This window comes from Choloepus didactylus, chromosome 18 (assembly GCF_015220235.1).
Source record: "Choloepus didactylus isolate mChoDid1 chromosome 18, mChoDid1.pri, whole genome shotgun sequence".
In the NCBI taxonomy this organism is placed as follows: domain Eukaryota; kingdom Metazoa; phylum Chordata; class Mammalia; order Pilosa; family Megalonychidae; genus Choloepus; species Choloepus didactylus.
The window spans coordinates 50,854,090-50,874,342 of NC_051324.1; the positions used below are offsets into that span (position 1 = coordinate 50,854,090).

Genomic DNA, 20,253 nt, shown 5'->3' on the forward strand with positions numbered 1-20,253 from the left:
ATGTTTAAAAATTGTCAGATGCTGCCAACTATCACAGGTGAACAAAAAGGAGCTATACTAAACCCAGTTTGGCACAGTCAAGAAATCTTAGTCTTGAATAATCAAATATTCTGGTTTATAACATTAGCACATGGGACTCTGATGAAATTCATGGAAAATGGAATGCTATTTTAGTTGTCTTTGGTAATTCAAAATTACCCCAACACCTTGCTACTAAAAGAAGCAATATCCATTAAAAATTCTCAGCGCTAAACTGGTTGACCGGCTTCAGTGTGAACTGTATACAGAGACACATGCATGCATTTTGACCAGACGATTGTTCTTTAAAATTATGGTTTCCTCAGGTAGTAAACTACAAACTGTCCCCCATTGCTGGTCTTACCTGGATCAGTGCTGCCTGACCTGAGCTGCGCACAAATGTTCTCATTTTCCTGCAGAGCCTTTTTAAAGTAGAAAATCCCCAAATTGTGCTTGCTCGTGGAGAAATGGATACAACCAAGATTATTCCAGAACATGCATCTCAAGCATTCACCTGTTTTCATCAATCGCGGATGCTCAGCAATGTTTGAACTATTTAATAGCCTCACGGCTTTTCAATAATTGCCTCTTAAGTACTCAAAATTGTTTTTAAGAAATAGAGAGGGTGCCGAATTTCCAGAGGTATTCATAACTGACTGCGTGTCCCTTTTGCATGCTTTCAGGGACTTCATTTGGATATAAGCTCTCAGTTTACACTGATGTATCTTTAATTTTACAGCCTCTATGAGAGCTCCATTTTGAGCTCTATGATTAGATCCATCTTTGAGGGTGTTATTACCAGCCTCAATCTTTCCATTTTTGCTACTTTGCCCTGGGAAATCATTTTTGCTAGGACAGCAAGAAGATACAAAGATTTCTCAGCTTGGTAGGTTAATCTATACAGGTCTACAAGCAAAAAACACATGGCTTAGGCAAATTTTTCCTGTAAAGTCTCTATGAACTGACAGTTTTTTGCTGACTGATACTGCTTCTGTATACTGCCGCAAGTGATAATGACTGCTTGATTGTAATACAACGTGCTGTTTTCCACATTATCTAATCCATCCATTTCAACAGCTGAGTGGACCCGATTCTTCAGTTGGTTAAGTGTTTGTCTCAAATTATCTGCTGTCATTTGGTTATTTTATTTAAAAAATTCAGCTACTGCTGTATTCAAAATTATTTTATAATTATCTCTGTTTACATCTTGTAGGCAGGCAAGGTGCTGCAGACATGCATCACAATTCCCAGCTATGAAGGCTTGAAAAGCATTGCCTGACAACTCCTTCTCTTGATCAGTGATCCCAGAGGACTGACCTGTCCCTCCATGTTTCTCTGCTCCATGGTCTCTTCCTGTTCACAGTGGATCTTTCTAGACTAATCCCAGTTGATAGGTACAGGGGTGGGGGTGGGGGCAGACTTGCAGAACCTTTCCTCCATTTTCTTCATCTTGGGATCTGGACCCTGCAGCCTTGTCTGCAGTCATTAACCCCAGTCTCCTTATGTGTAAAACGTGGAGAATATGGAAAAAGAATCAGTTGGAGATGTATAATGAATGCCACTGACATAAAAATGTGTATAGAATATTTTTTCAGAGATATAAAGGATTTTATTAATTTACCTTCTGAAGACTGGTAAAGCTCTTATGTAAATTGTCATTGGGATGCCCAAGAATTGGCAGGATGTTTTAACATCTTCTGTAAGTAAACACCAGGATGTTGAAATGCGTCACAAATTGGTGACCAGATCCACCCCATCTGACAGATTTCTACTGTAACAATTTAGTTAGTATAAAAGCTTGAGCAGCAAAATTTTAGATGTTCCTTGAGAATGCAGTACGGATATTGGGACTTCAGATTCAACAGGAATTTAGACTTTTATTTCAGGAGTCACTCACCTCCCTCTGATAGATGATCTCCAGGCTATAGTGGAGGTGTTCAAATGTTGGATAATCTCCATATCCCTCATTCTTTTGCGTTTTACAGATGTTCTAGTTTGCTAATGCTGCAGAATGCAAAACACCAGAGATGGATTGGCTTTTATAAAACGGGGATTTATTTCGCTACACAGTTACAGTCTTAAGGCCACAAAGCGTCCAAGGCAACACATCAGCAATCGGGTACCCTCACCGGAGGATGGCCAATGGCCTCCGGAAAACCTCTGTTAGCTAGGAAGGCAGCTGGCATCTGCTCCAAAGCTCCGGCCTCAAAACGGCTTTCTCCCAGGACGTTCCTCTCTAGCAAGCTTGCTCCTCTTCAAAACATCACTCCCAGCTGCACTCTCTTTCCTCTTTGAGTCAGCTCATTTATATAGCTCCACCGATCAAGGCCCACCCCGAATGGGCGGGGCCACGCCTCCATGGGAACATCTCATCAAAATTATCACCGACAGCTGGGTGGGGCACACTCCAAGCAAATCCAACCAGCACCAAAACTTCTGCCCCACACAAGACCACAAAGATAATGGCATTTGGGGGACACAATACATTCAAACTGGCACAACAGAAAATTGCATTTTAAAATTTTTCCTCCCATCCTTCATGGGATTTTTAAAGTAAATGTTTTTATATTGTAACAGATAGCCCAATAGACCTTTACCCAGTTTCCAAAAACAACATCTTCTAAAACTAAAGAATACCAAAACCATGAATTGACATTGATACAGCCTAGACACAAAACTTCTCAGTCCCCACCAGGAACCCTCAGGTAGCCCTTGTGAGCCACACCTACCTCATCCCACCCACACCACCTGCTTCACCTATGTCTTCTGTGTTTTTTCCTAAAAGTTTTATAGATTTACATTTTACATTTAAGTCCATGATCCATTTTAAATTAATTGTTGTATAAAGTGTGAGAAATATGGGAATTCTTTTTTTTTTAACTTTTTAGCTTTTACCAATTTTAGACTTAGATAAAAGTTGCAAAAACGGTACAGAGTTTCTTTATATCTCTCACCCAGCTTCCCCTAATGTTAATCTCTTATAAAACTGTAATACAATTCTCAAAAACAGGAAATCAACATTAGTACAACTTTATTGATTAAACCAGGGTTTGACAATTTTTTCTGTAAAGGGCTAGAGAGTAAGTATTTTAGGTTTTTGGCCCCTATGATGTCTGTTCCAACTACTCAATGCTTTTGTTTTAGCAAGAAGACAGCCACAGACAGTTTGTAAGTAAATGAGCTTGGCTGTCTTTCAGGAAAACTTAATTTACAAAATCATTGCAGGCTTGGTTGCAGGCCTGAACTAAACTACATCCTGTGTGAGAATTTCACTAGTTTTTTTCCATTTGTGTCCTTTTTTTTTTTTCCAGGATCCTATTTAGGATCCCACATTCATTTTTTTTTTCTTTACTTTTAAATTTGAAATAATTTTAGACTTAAAGAAGAATTGCAAAAAATAGTACAGAGATCATGTACTCCCTTCTCCTTATTTTAGGTAACATCTAACCATCTAAAAATTATCAAAACCAAGAAATAAACCTTGGTACAATACTATTAACTGTATGTCTTAGTTTGCCAGGCTGCTCTGACAAATACCACACAATGGATTGGCTTGAACAACAGGAATTTATTGGCTCACAGTTCTGAGGCTAGAAGTCAGAAATCAGGATCCCAGGAAGGCTTGCTTTCTCCCCAAAGATCTGTGGCGTTCTAGTCCTGGCTGCCAGCAATCTTGGGGGTTTCTTGTTTCCGCCTCCCATCATATGGCCATGCCCTCTCCTTTTTCTTTCGGGGTCACACTGACTTCTCCTCATGGCCTTCTCCTTATAAGGCCTCCACTAATCCAGACTGAGGACCCCCTCATTCAGTTGGGCCACACCTTACTAAAATGGCATCTTCAAGAGGTCCTGTTTATGATGGGTTTAGCCCCACAGGAATGCAGATTAAGGTTAAGAACATGTGTTTATTGGGGTACAGAGGGAATTCTTTGTAAATCTTTTATAACTTTACTAGAAGTCTGAAATAATTCCAAAATGAAGACTTAATAAAATAAATTGAAAGTAGGGGCAGAGTATATGAGGCATAATATTAGTTAGAAAACAGAGTGGGGCATATAGTCATTAGGTTGCACAATAGATAGGATAAATTGTAGAAGATACACTGACATGGAAGACTAAAGCTGAATAATTCAGAGTGTGAAGTATAGAATGTTTTAACTGAATGACAATGAAAATATTACTTGTCAAAATTTTGGGATGCTGTAAAATTGGTACTATACCTGCATTTATGGACTTAAATAGTTTCATTAGAATAAAATCTAAAAATTAATTAACTAAAAACCACTTTAATGAGTTAGGAAAATAAAAATTGTATTAACCAAGGAATCATAAATTAACTAAAGGGTATATTAATGAAATAATTTACAAAGATACAGTGGAGAAAACAAAAAAGCCAAAAAAATATTTTTGTTTTTTTGCTAACTAAAATATTGATAAACCACTGTCAGGAGTGATCAAGAAAAAGAGAGAAGACAGAGATAACAAAATTATGGGTGAAGCATAGGATGTACCCTGATCAAAGATAGAAACAAACTGTCCACATGGGACAGTTAAAATTGGATTTCAAGCACATGTAATGTACAAAAAGTCAACTGTAGGGATATTAATACCTAAAGATAAAGATATCGAAACCTTAAAAGTCTTAGTAGATAAGTTATGGGAATGACTTTTGATCTTCAAATAGAGATCTCTTACAAGGACAAAAATAGTGAAAAAGGAGAAAAACCTGGGGAAAATGCAGGCTTCACCTCACATGTTTCCTTCACTGGAAAACTGTAGCCCAAATTTGATTGCTTTCCTGGAAATACTTGTCATATATTTCTCCAGCTTTCATGATTATTCATAGCCGGAGGGTAAATCCTATGCTGCTTCCACGTTACAGGTGGAACCAGAAGACCAGTAACCTGGGTTAACTCAGCACCATGACTCAGCACGTTTCCAGTAAGGCCAGGGGCCGTGCTATAAGGCAGCCTTCAACCCAACTGCGAGGGGCACAACACACCAAAGAGTGACTCGGGCGAGTCCAGCCTGGCGAGTAAGATGGACCATTTATTAGGGGCTAATATAGGGACTTCGCCCTCAGCAGCATGAAGAGGGACAGAAATTCCTTGCTATGCTTGTCTGCACTGACCAGGCCAATGTTTGATAAGCTTCAGACAAAGGGATGTGGGGTTGAGGCCCTGGCACCGTGTGGTTGGCTGGGTATGCATTCAAATTTAGGATTTCAAGTTGGCCTATCAGCTTCCACAACACTTTATGTTGTCCTCAAGGTAAATTATAGTGTATCACGGAAAGGGAAATATCTGTTCTCTAGGGCCTGTGCGAGAGGGAAGAGTTGGGGAAGATGCAAAAGTTCATATATCTTACACATGACCATCACCCTCTCTTCAGAGGTGCTTCCCAATGTAAGTCTCACCAAGGGAAAGCAGATGCAGACTGACACTTGTGACGTCTCAACAGGCTTAACAGTGCTTCATGGCTGCATAACTCATTTCAGGAAAATAGTCTTAATTTATGTATCAATAAGGAAAGCAAACAAATCAATTACCCTGAGAAAATTCTTAACACTTCAGGACCAACTTCCTCCTTGGGCCATTTCCCCATGGACCATGGAAAATACCATAAACAACAACAAGGAAAAGTTCTGCTCATTGGTCCCAACATTGGGGGTCCAATGTATAAAAGCCCCAGAAGAGAAGGACTTCTCAGAATCTGGGAAACTCACCTTTGAACAGGAACTCCCCCTCCACACCTGACACCATGTGCTACTGCTGCTCCCCTTGCTGCCAGCCAACTTGCTGCAGAACCACCTGTTGTAGGACCACCTGCTGCCAGCCCTCCTGCTGCGGGTCCAGCTGCTGCCAGCCTTGCTGTCAGAACACCTGCTGTGGGTCAGGCTGCTGCCAGCCTTGCTGCTGTCCATCCTGCTGTGGGTCCAGCTGCTGCCAGCCTTGCTGCCGCCCAGTCTGCTGTCAGACCACCTGCTGTAGGACCACCTGCTGCCGCCCCAGCTGCTGCTGCAGCCCTTGCTGTGTTTCCAGCTGCTGCCGCCCTTCCTGTTGCTAAAGCACATACCCAGAGCCACCACCCACCACAGACCATCTATCCTCAACCGTTCTACAAGATCCTACTCCTGCAAAAATCTCGTCCCCCATGCTTGCCTGAGAAACAACATGTGACTTTGACTACTGCTGGCATCTTCTTAAGGCAAAGCTTGTGAGTCTGCTGAGGAATGCCGTCCTACTTCACCTTGATTTGAATCTCCTTTATTTCCTACGCATTACTGCGCTCAGTGCTGGGCAGCGCCATGTGAATTTGCCCGGGATTCACAGTCTCAGCCTTGGGAAAGTGATCATCATTTCTTGTCTCTAACTAAAAAGAAAAAAAATTTTAAATCTTTTGATTGTGTGTTTAGCTCTGTACAATGATCAAAATGGATTAGCATTTTTCATATGGATATTATTTTGAGTTTTGTTTTCATTCATAATGGTATCTGAATTGTGTTCATAGGTGCTCTTTGCTAATAAAATCTGTATTCTCTTGCATCAGATGGTATGTTTCTTGGGTTTTCTTTTTTTTCAATAGTGCTTCTTTTATAAGTCCTCACTTTTGAATTGAATTTTATATCTATTACCTCATTCAAGTCTCGAAATGGCCCTATAAATTGGGCAGAGCAGAGATTTCATTGCCAGTTTAAGGATGAAAAAATGAATTTCACACATCTAGGAAATGATGGAAGCAATCCCAATGCCAGGTCCTCTGTTTCCAGGCCTAACATTTGCATCTTTCTCCAAGTAGAACTAACACATGTAACAAGGCACGGGGAATACGCTCACCTTGTGTTGCTTCTATAAGAATGGAAGTAACTAGACTCTTGAGCTGTGGAACGCTTTTCTATCTTCACTGCTCTTCCCAGATACCCTTTCCTCCTCTATGACCAACAGACATTGCCTTTAGGATTTCCTGTCAACAAAGGGAGGTCTTGCATCTTTAATGGGTTCTGGTCAACCACTAATGCACTCTGTCGTCAATGAACCGAGGGAGACCCAATGTCATCTAAAGAGATCTGCTCTTTGATTGCATGGAAACGGTATCTCGGTATCACTTAATTCATCTCAGCCGTAACTAGCACACACGTTGGGCCACATTTCCTGGGCTCCCGAACATTGAGTAGATGTGGTCTCATGACCTCAACATTATGAAGCAATCAAATGTGTACCAAGTCATGAGTTCTGAGGTAACAATGAAATGGGCTAAAAACCCTTGGTCTAATCATAATCTCTGGAACATAAAAGGGTCCTTCTGCTTTATGGGAAAAAGATAAAGCAGGGAAGGGATATTAAAATCAGAGTTTACAGGGAACATGACAGAATGGATAGGAATGTGAAAAGGAGAAGGAAGCATGCGCTACCCAAAGTCAACATGGACATTAGTTTGGTTCCCAAGTGGAGGGAACCTGGATCACTCAATGAAAAGCTGAAAAAAAAAGAACAGCCAAAACACTCAGTGGTACCAAGGCAAAAGCAACTCTGAGATGAAAGTCAGAGGGTTTTATGGGGTCACCTTTCTAAGGGACACAAAGGTGTTTTGGATGGTTAATGCACTAGATGTGCACGAGATGTATTATCTTCCTAGAGGTTGTATCTGGAATTCTTTGCTTAGTTACTTAGTTTTCCAACAGAGGGAACACTTTGGGATGAGTTACCCTGATTTAATGAGTCCCTACTCTGTACTAGGTAGTGAGCTGGATCCTTTATCCACAATCTCATTCTAGTACAATCCTGGAAATCGGGTATTATTGCCCCTATAACAGATCTTAAGAAATCATAAATGTTGGAGGTAATCTGCAAACTTGCATGAATAACACACCTTAATATGGCTTCACTAGCAATTCTGTTTTGTGTGTTATTGGGGAATTAAGAGCCATATAGATAAATGGAACATAATTGAGGGTCCAGAAATAGATCCACATATACATTACCCATTGATCTTAGACAAAGCTGCCAAGATGAGTAGTGAGAAAGTTTAGTCTTTTGACCAAATGACACCCTTGTGCAAAAAAATGAACCTTGACTCATGTTTCACATCATATACAGAAATCAAGTCAAAAAGGATCAGGACCTAAGTGTAAAAATGTAACACTACAAAATTTCAAAAAGGAAACAGGCAAAATGTATTTTGGCTTACATTTTAAGGGTGAAACCACCTTGGGGTAGACTCACTGTAATCAAGCCCATAAAATAAGTATGCAAATTTATTATTAATTTACACGAGAAATAACGTAAAGAGGAACTAGAATTTCCATAGGTCATTTTCCCCAGCATATTTCTCCTACATGCATAAATGCATGAAAAGTTAAATCATAACCAAAGTAGCAGAACAGGGCATTCAGAGACGAATTTTGAATGGCATCTAATGCATATGTTTCACAATAGTTTGCCAATGAATCTCAGGACTCAAGGTGCCTTGTCTGGCGGTCTCTATCCCGTGCAGTGCTTGGCCAGGCCTCGCTGACAGCTGCATTGGTGCCCCTCCTCTTTCTAAGCTGCCACGGTGCACCAGCCTCACCAGCCCCATTTAAGAGTCGCAGGTTATTTAGAAAACTTCAATGAACTTAGTGTAAATTCCGCAGCTTTGACACGGCATCTCTAGTGCTCCCTGACTTCTGATACAAACTCAATCGTGTCTCTGTACATGAGCACCTACAGTGGGAATTTATGTTTTTTCCCTGTTGATTTTTGTCCTAAAATTTACTGACTATTTTTGAAGTTTCGTGCGTAGAAATCAAAGTATATTTTAGGTGACTCAGGGTTTCATCCCATTCTCTTTCTTCCAAATATTTAACACTGAAACATACATGTGTGTCCTCAGAAACGGACATTGGCCCTTTACTTTCATTAGGTAATAATATGACATCATCAGCTTGTACGGGACCCATCCATCCCACGCAGGACTCCCACCGTGAGTGGTGACGGGGGAGGCATGGCCTGCAGCAATTTCCTCTTCCTATGACAACAGCTGAACATAAAAGATAATTCCACGTTTCTGTCCTCTTAAAATATATTATTATGGGAAAGACAAGGTAATACTTTCAGGAAACCCTTCATCTTCTTTGCCTCTATAGAAGGTACGTAACAATGCTCCCCTCCTTTTCTACTAGAGAATGTCAACTCCAAATTCTTTGCACATGGCATATGTATCAGAAGGATTTCACTTGAGTTGTATTTAAATAGGGAAGGAATGTCAGTCTCTGGACCTGAAGTCTGGGATAGCACCAATAGTTTAAGGCGTATGCCAGTTCCATACAAATGCCAATCCTGGTAGTCCTATCAATGACAAATTGATGCACAGGAGGATTGAGAAGCTTGCTATGTTCACAGTTCCCTTGTGTGTAAAATGCGGAGAAAACGCAGAAAAAAGAAAAGGAGATATAACCTGTCCGTCCTTCCTTCAGTCAGAATTTTAGAGAAAATTTTTATTTTGAAACACATCTATCCCCTGTAACCTCTACACAGTATCCAACAAGCCTATCTTGCAAAACTATAGAATATCACAACCAGGGATTGACATTGATACAGTCAAGATATAGAACATTTCCATTCTCAGAAGGATCCCTTAGGTAGACTTTGTGAGCCATACCTACCTCCTTCCCTCCCACACCATCTGCTTCACCTATGTCTTCTAATACGCTGTTTTTCTTTAACAGTTTCATGTTTTCAAAATTTACATGTAAGACCATGATCAATTTTAATTGATTTTTGTATAAAATATGAGATACACGGGAATACCTTGTAATATGATTGCAAGTTTTCTATAAGTATGAAATAATTCCAAAAGGATGTGTTAATAAAAATAAATTTATGCTGAAGGCAGAGAGAACAGGTACAATATTGGCTAGGAAATATTACTTAGAAAACAAATAGTAGAACCTTTAGTCATTACCGTCCACAATAGATGGGAAAAATAGCAGGAGATACAGTGACATGGAAGACCAAACCCAAATAAATAAAATGTGAGGTATAGAATGTGTTAAAAGAATGACAAAGAAAATGCTAAATATCAAAATTTTGGGATGCTGTCAAATTGGTACTTTAACTACATTTATAACTTTAATTATGATGATGATAAGAAAACCTCAAAATTAATTAAGTGCCTGTCTGAATGAGTTAGAAAAATTAAAAAGGATTAATCAAGAAATCATAAAATAATTAAAGTTTCAGTTATTGAAATAAAAAAGATACAAAAGAGAGGACCAACAAAGCCAAAATTTGCTCTCTTTTTTGTTTCTTTAAGTAAAAAATTGATAACCCACTGTCAGAAGTGGTCAAAATTAAGAGAGAAGAGAGAACCTAAGATGGCAGCTAGGTGAGACAGTGCAAAAAAACACCTCCGTGAAAAATTTTAGATGAAAACCATAAAGTGACCCAGAATACTGGTATCAGTGATGCGCCAGCTGGACGAGGTCTGTTAATACCACATGGGCCATATACTTGGTGAAACCGTGAGTCTGCATTCTGAAGCTAGTGAGTAAGCTGGCTGGAAGACCCGCAGCTGCACTGTGGTGTAAGGAAGCCAGGTGTTGGCGTTTGGAGACTGACTGGTTCTTTCAAAAAAAAAAAGGGAAAAACCCAGGAGCGGCTGCAGTTTTGACAGTGGGAACCACACAGTAAAACACAGCACGAGAGGGCTGAGCCAGCCTCTTGGTGTCTGGCCTGGAGGATAGACAGCTGCAGATACCCTCAGGGCCAGGGGAGTGGAGGGGAGAGCCAGAAGCAGAAAGAAACCCCGCGGCTTCCAGCTGGCTCCCCGGATGGCTGGATAAACTCCTGCCTGGGGCCGTGCCCACAGCCCAGAGCCCCACCAATTGTCCCGGAGCTGGGAAGGAGGAACTGTGCGACGTGGGGGGGGTTGAGATCCCCCATTCGGCCATCTTTGCATCAGGCTGAGAGCGCCCCTGCACGGCCCGGCGGCCCAGGGCTTCCCTTGAGGGATGGCGTGCACTGGTGACATAGCACGGCATTACCTCAGCAGAGGTCCTGGAAGATCACAGCTGAGAAAGGGGGCCCGCTCGAAAAACCCAGGGATTCTACGCCAAGTCTGGTGGGTTGTGGGTCAGCGAGAGAGAAGGTCTGGGGCTGAACTGAAATGAAGGCTTAGACTCTTGCGGAGGCCTTGAATCTCCGGGAACCTGGGGGGTTTAAATATTAAAGCTGCCCTTCTTCCATGGCCACCCAGACACACACCCCACATTCAGGGCGGACGGCTCCAGCAACACACACAAACTGAGTTCACCAACGGAACCCCACAAGAATCATTTCCCCATACACCATGGGGACAAGGTGGAGGAGAACTGACTTGAGGGGCATAAGTGACTCGCAGACGCCATCTGCTGGTTAGTTAGAGAAAGTGCACGCCACCAACTTGTAGTTCTGAAAAATTAGATTGGTATCTTTTCTTTACAACTTGAAAGAACCCTATCAAGCAAAGCAAATGCCAAGAGGCCAAAAACAACAGAAAATCTTAATGCATATGATAAAACCAGATGATATGGAGAACCCAATTCCAAACTCCCAAATCAAAATATCAGAAGAGACACACTACTTGGCACAATTTAATCAAAGAACTACAATCGAGGAACAAAAACATGGCAAAGGATTTAAAGGACATAAGGAAGACCACGGCCCAGGATATAAGTGAAATAAAGAAGACCCTAGAAGAGCATAAAGAAGGCATTGCAAGAGTAAATAAAAAAAATAGAAGATCTTATGGAAATAAAAGAAACTGTTGGCCAAATAAAAAAGACTGGATACTCACAAAACAAGATTAGAGGAAGCTGAACAACATCTCAGTGTCCTAGAAGTCCACAGAACAGAAAATGAAAGAACAAAAGAAAGAATGGAGAAAAAAATCAAAATGGATCTCAGGGATACGACAGATAAAATAAAACGTCCAAACTTAAGACTCACTGGTGTCCCAGAAGGGGAAGAGAAGGGTAAAGGTCTAGAAAGAGTATTCAAAGAAATTGTTGGGGAAAACTTCCCCAACCTTATACACAATATAAATACACAGAGCATAAATGCCCAGTGAACTCCAAATAGAATAAATCCAAATAAACCCACTCCAAGACATATTCTGATCAGACTCTCAAATACCGAAGAGAAGGAGCAAGTTCGGAAAGCAGCAAGAGAAAAGCAATTCACCACATACAAAGGAAACAACATAAGACTAAGTTGTAACTACTCAGCGGCAACCATGGAGGCAAGAAGGCAGTGGCATGACATATTTAAAATTCTGAGAGAGAAAAATTTCCAACCAAGAATACTTTATCCAGCAAAACTCTCCTTCAAACTTGAGGGAGAGCTTAAATTTTTCACAAACAAATGCTGAGAGAGTTTGCCAATAAAAGACCTGCCCTACTTCAGATACTAAAGGAAGCCCTACCAACAGAGAAACAAAGAAAGGAGAAAGAGATACAGAGAATTTTAACAGACATATATAGAATCTTACATCCCAAATCACAAGCACATTCATTTTTCTCTAGTGATCATGGATCTTTCTCCAGAAGGGACCATAAGCTGGGACACAAAACAAGCCTCAAGAAGTTAAAAAAAAAAAAATTGAATTTACTCAAAGCACATTCTCCAACCACAATGGAATACACATAGAAGTCAATAATTTTTGAATTGTAACTCCACTATCAACTTCCTATGTGATATAAAATACACAAACTTTAGTGATAAATCAGTGGTATTGAACTCAATGTAAAATATGTCATTTTAGACAACTATATAAAGCTGGGGGAATGGAGGAGTTTAGGAACATAGTTTATGTGTCCTATTGAAGTGAAGGTGGTATCAAAGGAAAACAAGATTGTTATGGATTTAAGAGGTTAATTTTAAGCCCCACAGTAAACACAAAGAAATTATCAGAGAATCTGACCATAGAGATGAAAAGTAGGGCATGGGTTAAGAGAAATGGGGGAAGGGGCAATGGGGAGTTAAGAAATGAGGGTAGGGTTGCTGTTTGAGGTGAAGGGAAATTACTAGTAATGGATGTTGGGAAAGAGCATTACAACATTCTAAATGTGATTAATCCCACTAACAGAATGCTAGGGAGGGGGTGGAATGGGAAGATTTAGGCTGTATATATGTTTCCACAGTTGAAAATAAAAATTAAAAAAGACAGTCTAAATAGAAGACAATTGAATGCCAAGGATGAACCTGGATGGGATCGGAGGATGGAGGACAGGAGGCTCAAAGGAACACAGTTGAGACATAAGGAAAAGGAAATATAAGAATGTGAGCTTTGTATCATTGAATCTCTTATACTTCTTAGCTGCGGTTAATAGGATTGCATGAAAGATTGTTCTTGTTCATGGGAAGTGCATATGTGAATTATAGTGTTTGTTCAAGGATGTGTGCAGTTACCTCTCATATGTTCAGAAGACAGAGCAATAGATGGATGATAGATAGGGAGGGAGGGAGGGAGGGAGGGAAAGAAATAGCGATGTAACAGCATCTTAAAGTTGGTGGATTGGGGTATCAGGGGAGGGGGTGTCAGGGTACACTGGAGTTCTGTGTATGGGGTTTGTATTATTTTTGCAACTGTTCCTATAACTATGAATTTATTTCAAAAAAAATAATAAGAGAGAAGACAGAGATAAAAACCTTAAGGATGAAGCCTAGAATGCACATTGATCAAAGCTGGAAACAATCTATCCACAAGGGACAGAAGAAATTGGATTCCAACCACATGCAATGTACAAAAGTTCAATCTAGGAGCACGAATTACCTAAAGATAAAAAACAAAACCTTAAAACTCTTACTAGATAATTTATGAGGATGACTTTTGATCTGGAGGTAGGGCGATAACCCTTGACAGGAAAAAATCCTGAAAAAAGAGAAAACCCTGGGTAAAATGCGAGCTTCACCTCGCAGTTTTCCCTTTTTCAACGATCGTAGCACAAGTTGGCTGCTGTGCTGCAAATACTTGTTTTACATATTTCTACAGCCTTCATTATTGTTTACAACTGAAGGGCAAATCCTATGCTTCTCCACGTTACAGGTGGAATCAGAAGCCTAGTCAACCTAGTAAACCTGGGTTAACACAGCACCATGACTCAGCATGTTTCCAGTAAGGCCAGGGGCTGTGCTATAAGACAGCCTTCAACCCAACTGCAAGGGGCACAACACACCAAAGAATGACTGGGACGAGTCCAGCCTGGAGAATAAGATGCAGCATTTATTACGGGCTTTAACGGGGACCTCGTCCTCAGCAGTGGGAGGAGGGAGAGCTGGTCAGCACTGACCAGAGGACAGGCCCATGTTTGATGAGCTTTGAATACAGGGATGTGGGGTTGAGGTTCTGGTACTGTGTGGTTGGCTGTGTACGGAATCAAACTACGGATTTCAAGTTGGCTTATCAAGCTTTGACAACACGTGATGTTGTCCTCAAGGGAAGATGCACTGTTTTCGTGATAGAGGAACATCTATTCCCTAGAACCTGTGGGAAAGGGAAGAGTTGGGGAATAATGCAAAGGATCGTATATCTTACACACATCACCATCACCCTCTCTACAAAGTGCCTCCCAATGTAAGTCTTGCCAAGGGAAAGCAGATACAGACTGACACTTGTGACATCTTAACAGGCTTAACAGTATTTCTGGACTACACAGATCATTTCAGGAAAATACCCTCATTTTTAGGTTTCAATTAGGAAAACAAGCAAATTAATTACCCTGAGAAAATTCTTAGCACTTCAGGACCAAATTCCCCCTTGGGCCATTTCCCCATGGATCATGGAAAATAACATAAACAACAACAAAGAAAAGTTCTGCTCATTGGTCCCAACATTGTGGGTCCAGTGTATAAAAGCCCCAGAAGAGGAGGACTTCTCAGAATCTGGGAAACTCACCTTTGAACAGGCACTCCCCCTCCACACCTGACACCATGTGCTGTTCCTGCTCCCCTTGCTGCTCCCCTTGCTGCCAGCCAACTTGCTGCAGAACCACCAGTTGTAGGACCACCTGCTGCCAGCCCACCTGCTGTGGCTCCAGCTGCTGCCAGCCTTGCTGCTGTCCATCCTGCTGTGGCTCCAGCTGCTGCCACCCTTGCTGCCAGAACACCTGCTGTGGGTCAGGCTGCTGCCAGCCTTGCTGCTGTCCATCCTGCTGTGGGTCCAGCTGCTGCCAGCCGTGCTGCCACCCCAGTTGCTGCTACACAACCTGCTGCCGGCCAGCTTGCAGTGGCCCCGTGTACTGCTCGAGAACCTGCTACCAACCAACGTGCTGCTGCGTGCCCGGTTGCCTAACCAATAGCTGTGGGTCCAGCTGCTGCCAGCCTTGCTGCCGTCCATCCTGCTGTGGGTCCAGCTGCTGCCAGCCTTGCTGCCGCCCAGTCTGCTGTCAGACCACCTGCTGTAGGACCACCTGCTGCCGCCCCAGCTGCTGCTGCAGCCCTTGCTGTGTTTCCAGCTGCTGCCGCCCTTCCTGTTGCTAAAGCACATAGCCAGAGCCACCACCCACCACAGACCATCTATCCTCAACCGTTCTACAAGTTCCTACTCCTGCAAAAATCTCGTCCCCCATGCTTGCCTGAGAAACAACATGTGACTTTGACTACTGCTGGCATCTTCTTCAGCCAAAGCTTGCGAGTCTGCTGAGGAATGCCGTCCTACTTCACCTTGATTCGAATCTTCTTTATTTCCTCCACATTGCTGCGCTCAGTGCTGGGCAGCGCCATGTGAATTTGCCCGGGATTCACAGTCTCAGCCTTGGGAAAGTGATCATCATTTCTTGTCTCTAAATAAAAAGAAAAAAAATTTTAAACCTTTTGATTGTGTGTTTAGCTCTGTACAATGATCAAAATAGGTTAGCATTTTTCATATGGATATTATTTTGAGTTTTGTTTTCATTCATAATGATATCTCAATTTTGTTCATAGGTGCTCTTTTCTAATAAAATCTGTATTTTCCTGCATCAGATGGTATGTTTTTTGGGTTTTGTTTTTTTTCAATAGTGCTTCTTTTATAAGTCCTCACTTTTGAATTGAATTTTATATCTATTACCTCATTCAAGTCTCGAAATGGCCCTATACATTGGGCAGAGCAAAGATTTCATTGCCAGTTTAAGGATGAGAAAATGAATTTCACACATCTAGGAAATGATGGAAGCAATCCCAATGCCAGGTCCTCTGTTTCCAGGCCTAACATTTGTATCTTTCTCCAAGTAGAACTAACACACGTAACAAGGCACAGGGAGGACACTCACCTTGTGTTGCTTTTATAACAATGGAAATAACTAGACTCTTGAGTTGTGGAACACTTTTCTATCTTCACTGCTCTTCCCAGATACCCTTTCCTCCTCTATGACCAACAGACATTGCCTTTAGGATTTCCTATCAAAAAAGGGAGGCCTTGCATCTTTTATGGGTTCTGGTCAGCTACTAATGCACTCTGTCATCAACGAACCAAGTGAGCCCCAATGTCATCTAAAGAGAACTGCTCTCTGATTGCATGGAAATGGTATCCAGGTATCACTTAATTCATCTCAGCGGTAACTGACACACACGTTGGGCCACATTTCCTGGGCTCCCGAACATTGAATAGATTTGGTCTCATGACCTCAACATTATGAAGCAATCAAATGTGTACCAAGTCATGAGTTCTGAGATAACAATGAAATGGGCTAAAAACCCTTGGTCTAATCTTAATGTCTGGAACATAAAAGGGTCCTTCTGCTTTATGGGAAAAAGATAAAGCAGGGAAGGGATATTAAAACCAGAGTTTACAGGGAAAATGAGAGAATGGATAGGAATGTGAAAAGGAGAAGGAAGCATGCGTTACCCAAAGTCAACACAGACATTAGTTTGGTTCCCTAGTGGAGGGAACCTGGATCACTCAATGAAAAGATAAAAAGAAAAAAAGAATAGCCAAAACACTCAGTGGCACAAAGGCAAAAGCAACTCTGAGATGAAAGTAGGAGGGTTTTATGGGGTCACCTTTTTAAGGGACACAAAGGTGTTTTGGTTGGTTAATGCACTAGATGTGCACGAGATGTATTATCTTCCTAGAGGTTGTATCTGGAATTCTTTGCTTAGTTACTTAGTTTTCCAACAGAGGGAACACTTTGGGATGAGTTACGCTGATTTAATGAGTCCCTACTCCATACTAGGTAGTGAGCTGGATCCTTTATCCACAATCCCATTCTCGAAGATTCCTGAAAGGTGGGTATTATTGCCTCTATATCAGATCTTAAGAAACCATAAATGTTGGAGGTAATTTCCAAACTTGCATGAATAACACATCTTAATATGGCTTCACTAGCAATGCTGTTTTCGGTGTTGTTTGGGAATTGAGAGCCATATAGATAAATGGAACATAATTGAGGGTCCACAAATAGATCCACATAAACATTACCCATTGATCTTAGACAAAGGTGCCAAGATGAGTAGTCAGAAAGTTTAGTCTTTTGACCAAATGACACCCCTGTGCAAAAAAATGAACCTTGACTCATGTTTCACATCATATACAGAAATCAAGTCAAAGAGGATCAGGAGCTAAGCGTAAAAATGTAACACTACAGAACTTCAAAAAGGAAACAGGCAAAATGCATTTTGGCTTACATTTTAAGGGTGAAACCACCTTGGGGTAGACTCACTGTAATCAAGCCCAAAAAATAAGTATGCAAATTTATTATTAATTTACACAAGAAATAACGTAAAGAGGAACTACAATTTTCATAGGTCATTTTGACCAGTATATTTTTCCTATATGCATAAATGCATGAAAAGTTAAATCATAACCAAAGTATCAGAACAGGGCATTCGGAGAAGAATTTTGCATGGCATCTAATGCACACGTTTCACAATAGTTTGCCAATGAATCTCAAGACTCAAAGTGCCTTGTCTGGCTCTCTCTATCCCCTGCAGTGCTTGGCCAGGCCTCGCTGACAGCTGCATTGGTGCCCCTCGTCTTTCTAAGCTGCCACAGTGCACCAGCCTCACCAGCCCCATTTAAGAGTCGCAGGTTATTTAGAAAACACCTTCAATCAACGTAGTGTAAATTCCGCAGCTTTGACGCGGCACCTCTAGTGCTCCCTGACTTCTGATACAAACTCACTCATGTCTCTGCACATGAGCATCGACAGTGGGAATTTATGTTTTTTCCCTGTTGATTTTTGTCATAAAATTTATGGACTATTTTTGAAGTTTCGTGCATAGAAATCAAATTATATTTTAGGAGACTCAGGGTTTCATCCCATTCTCTTTCTTCCAAATATTTAACACTCAACCATACATGTCTGTCCTCAGGAACGGACACTGGCCCTTTACATTCATTAGGTAATAATATGACATCATCAGCTTGTACGGGACCCATCCATCCCAAGCAGGACTCCCACCGTGAGTGGTGACGGGGGAGGCATGGCCTGCAGCAATTTCCTCTTCCTATGACAACAGCTGAACATAAAAGATAATTCCAAGTTTCTGTCCTCTTAAAATATAGTATTATGGGAAAGACAAAGTAATACTTTCAGGAAACCCTTCTTCATCTTCTTTGGCTCTATAGAAGGTACGTAACAATGCTCCCCTCCTTTTCTACTAGAGAATGTCTACTCCGAATTCTTTGCACATGGCATATGTATCACAACAATTTCACTTGAGTTGTATTTAAATAGGAAGGAATGTCAGTCTGTGGACCTGAAATCTGGGATAGCACCAATAGTTTAAGGCGTATGCCAGTTCCATACAAATGCCAATCCTGGTACTCCTATCAATGACAAATTGATGCACAGGAGGATTGAGAAGTTTGCTATGTTCAGACTTCCCTTGTCTGTAAAATGTGGAGAAAATGCAGAAAAAAGAAAAGGAGATATAACCTGCCTTCCTTCCTTCAGTCGGATTTTTAAAGAAAATTTTTATTTTGAAACACATCTATCCCCTGTATCCTCTACACAATACCCAACAAGCCTATCTTGCAAAACTATAGAATATCACAACCAGAAATTGACATTGATACAGTCAAGATATAGAACATTTCCATTCTCAGAAGGATCCCTCAGGTAGACTTTGTGAGACACACCTACCTCCTTCCTCCCACACCATCTGCTTCACCTATGTCTTCTAATGCGCTGTTTTTCTTTAACAGTTTCATGCTTTCAAAATTTACATTTAAGACCATGATCAACTTTAATTCATTTTTGTATAAAATATGAGATACACAGGAATACTTTGTAATATTATTGCAACTTTTCGATAAGTATGAAATAATTCCAAAAGGGTGTGTTAATAAAAATAAATTTATGCTAAAGGCAGAGAGAACAGGTACAATATTAGCTAGAAAATATTACTTAGAAAACAAATAGTAGAACTTAGTCATTACACTGCACAATGGAAGGGAAAAATAGCAGGAGATACAGTGACATGGAAGACCAAACCCGAATAAATAAAATGTGAGGTATAGAATGTGTTAAAAGAATGACAAAGAATATGCTAAATATCAAAATTTGGGGATGCTGTCAAATTGGTACTTTGACTACATTCATAGCCTTAATTATTATGATGAGAAGAAAACCTCAAAATTAGTTAAGTGCCTGTCTGAATGAGTTAGAAAAATTAAAAAGGATCCATCAAGAAATCATAAAACAATTGAAGTTTCAGTTACTGAAATAATTAACAAAGATACAAAAGAGAGGACGAACAAAGCCAAAATTTGCTCTCTTTTTTGTTTCTTTAAGTAAAAAATTGATAACCCATTGTCAGAAGTGATCAAAAATAAGAGAGAAGACAGAGATAAAAACATGAAGGATGAAGCCTAGAATGTACATTGATCAAACCTGGAAACAATCTATCCACAAGCGACAGAAAAAATTGGATTCCAACCACATGCAATGTACAAAAGTTCAATCTAGGAGTATGAATTACCTAAAGATAAAAAACAAAACCTTAAAATTCTTACTAGATAATTTATGAGGATGACTTTTGATCTGGAGGTACGGCGATATCCCTTGAAAGGAAAAAAATCCTGAAAACAGAGAAAACCCTGGGGAAAATGCGAGCTTCACCTCGCGGGTTTCCCTTTTTCAAGGACTGTAGCGCAAGTTGGCTGCTGTGCTGTAAATACTTGTTTTATATATTTCTCCAGCCCTCGTTATTGTCTACAACTGAAGGGTAAATCCTATGCTTCTCCACGTTACAGGTGGAATCAGAAGCCTAGTCAACCTAGTAAACCTGGGTTTTAC

General features: G+C 40.8%; 2 pseudogenes; one reads left to right on the forward strand and one right to left on the reverse strand.

Moving 5' to 3' along the window:
- Nucleotides 1-329: 329 nt before the first annotated feature.
- LOC119514763 lies at nucleotides 330-1,504 on the reverse strand (annotated as a pseudogene).
- Nucleotides 1,505-5,777: 4,273 nt separating this feature from the next.
- LOC119514230 lies at nucleotides 5,778-15,604 on the forward strand (annotated as a pseudogene).
- The last annotated feature ends 4,649 nt before the right edge of the window (nucleotides 15,605-20,253 follow it).